This window comes from Triticum dicoccoides, chromosome 2B (assembly GCF_002162155.2).
Source record: "Triticum dicoccoides isolate Atlit2015 ecotype Zavitan chromosome 2B, WEW_v2.0, whole genome shotgun sequence".
NCBI classification, from domain to species: Eukaryota; Viridiplantae; Streptophyta; class Magnoliopsida; order Poales; family Poaceae; genus Triticum; species Triticum dicoccoides.
Window position 1 is genome coordinate 12,092,147 of NC_041383.1, and position 2,511 is coordinate 12,094,657.

Here is a 2,511-nt window from a genome sequence, read left to right on the forward strand (position 1 = left end):
AGTGACGTGCTCCGTTTTAGTACATTTGTACATTCGTTTACTTTGCTTAATGATTGCTGATTTGCTTGCTTTGCTGTTGACTGTTTCAGACAATGGTTCCGCCACACTATTCCTTTCCTCGTGGAGGTGACAGGGCACCGGTTTAGAGTTTGGTTCGAGTACACGGTTGACTTGAGCTTCATGTGCATGGAAGGCGCCGTTCGATGCTTCAACGAGAAGGACCGTGTCATGAGTTGGAACCAGCCAGTGTGGAGGCTGCTGGTCTCTCTTCAAGCTTGGGTACGTGCACTGGTGAACAGGAGCCGTAGTGTGTGCTGTCCCATGGTACAAAAACAAGAGATCATCTATTGACTGCAAAGCTATAGGACGTCCACGATAAGCATACTAGCACTGAACGCCGTGCTAAAGAAGTACTATTCGGTTGGGAAGTACCAATGCCCACAAAACATTCTGGCACGGGCGGTTTTGATATCGCAGATTGATTCGCACGCGCGACGTGAGGAGCAGGAGCGGCCTATGATGAACGACGGCCGCGTCCACCAGCTCCGACTTCTCCGGCGAATACGCTTACTCCTCCTCCGACCCCTCCCCCAGCCCGCTCTGCAGTCCACTTCGAGAAGCCCGTCCCGCCGCCGCCCCAACACCAGCAGAAGCCGCCGGCGCCGCAGCCCGGCACGTACGTGGTGCACGTGCCCAAAGACAAGGTCTTACGCGTGCCGCCGCCGGAGAACGCGCGCCTCTTTCAGCACTACACCCGCCGCGCCGGCTGCTCCTGCCTCTGCGCCTGCCTCTACCTCACCGTCGAGGTCCTCTCCCTCGCCGTCCTCCTCGCCGCCGCCGTCGAGGTCGTCTACCTCGCCTTCAAGCCCAGGCAGCCGGCGTACTCGGTCGTGTCCCTCGCAGTGTCGGGCCTCGCCGGCGTCAGCAACGCCTCGGCCCCCGGCCCGCTCTCGCCGGGGTTCGCCGCGACCGTCCACGCCGACAACAGCGCGTCGCCGTGTCTTACGAGGGCGTGAGCCTGGCGGACGGCGCGTGGCCGGCCTTCTACCAGGCGCCGTGCAACATCACGGTGTTCGTGGCGAAGGCGAAGGGCACCGGAATACGGTTCTCGGAGCGCGAGCGCGGGCAGATGGCCGCGGCGGAGCGGCTCCGATCGGTGCCGTTCGACGTGGACATCACGGTGCCCGTGCGGCTGCAGCTCGGCGGCGTGAGGACGTGGGCCGTGCCGTTGACGGTTCGGTGCGCCATGAAGGTGGACAGGCTCGCCGCCAGCACCAAGGTGGTGTCCAGGCCGTGAGACGTCAATGTGCCGTTCTTGTTCAGTTCTGGAGGAACTGACGCCGTCGATGCAAGAAAAAATGGCTACTGGCTGACTTGGAGAGCAGTTCTTGCAGGTAGCGGCCAAGGATTCATGCTGCTTCCGTGATTCTTTTTTGCAGTCAATGGGAGGTGAGTGCGGGTTGATTAAAGAAAACGGTAGGGGGTTTTCTGCAAAAGTGCGTGAGCTGACCGGTCCAGCCACCTGGCCGCCAATTGTCGAGCTGTGATTGGCCTGAGACTAAATCATCACATGAGGTGCAAGTTGGGGTATGGTGGAGTGAAGTTTTACAAGTTTGGGACTAAATCATCACATTCTGTGCAAGTTAGGGTACCTGAGGTGCTATTACCTCTTTAATATTCTAGGGCACAATGGACAGAAGGACTAGCAAGTTTGTCATTATTTTCTAATATTTTCTAGATGGAGCTTCCAGCCATGGATGTCATCTTAATCCTTGAATGTCGTCACGTACCCATTTTGCAGCATATGGTGCCAAGTTTGTAATAAGAAACAAAATTGTAGCTATACGGTTCTTTACATGCCCTGGCGATTTAAACTGCCAACTTTACAAATAAATACCTCTGTCTTCTTTAAGGAAAAAATTATGTGCATGAAAGAAACTTTTGAAGCATTAAACGTCTTTGCGAGAATTAGATTTTTCCCTGAAAAAGAGGGTAGACTCCTGACCTCTGCACCAAATGATGCGCAGTCATTCTTGTAAGAGTTAGCTACGTTCACGAATTTTCATTTTTGAGAAGCAATACTCTGTTATTTATTGTATTGCTCAGTTGACACATCAAGGTGGATGTTGGCCCGGGGGTATCTTAGCATATCGGGCAATACAAGTGACACAAGTGTGGCAGGTTGTAAAAGTGGTTTGTCTCTTGAGCTGGCTTGTAGTGCTGCCCACCCATCCCAACCCCGCTGAGACTACTTTTGCGAAAGACTAGGCTTGATACAACAAGACTGGTCAAACTCTAATCACTACAACCCGGTAGCTGACAAGGTTGTTTAAAGGGCATAGGAAATACAAAAGGACAACTTCACATTAACAGCTACCAAGATGCTTGGGAAACAGTCAGTGGCGGAGCTATGTTGGGGCCAGGGGGGGCCGCTGCCCCCCCAGCCTTTTACCAATTTCTGAAGAAATTTTTTTTAAGGAGACTTAGATTAGAACATTTTTAGCATTTGGC

The 2,511-nt window shown here is 53.4% G+C and overlaps 1 pseudogene; it reads left to right on the forward strand.

Annotated features, from left to right (window-relative positions):
• Positions 1-516: 516 nt before the first annotated feature.
• LOC119360203 lies at positions 517-1,426 on the forward strand (annotated as a pseudogene).
• The last annotated feature ends 1,085 nt before the right edge of the window (positions 1,427-2,511 follow it).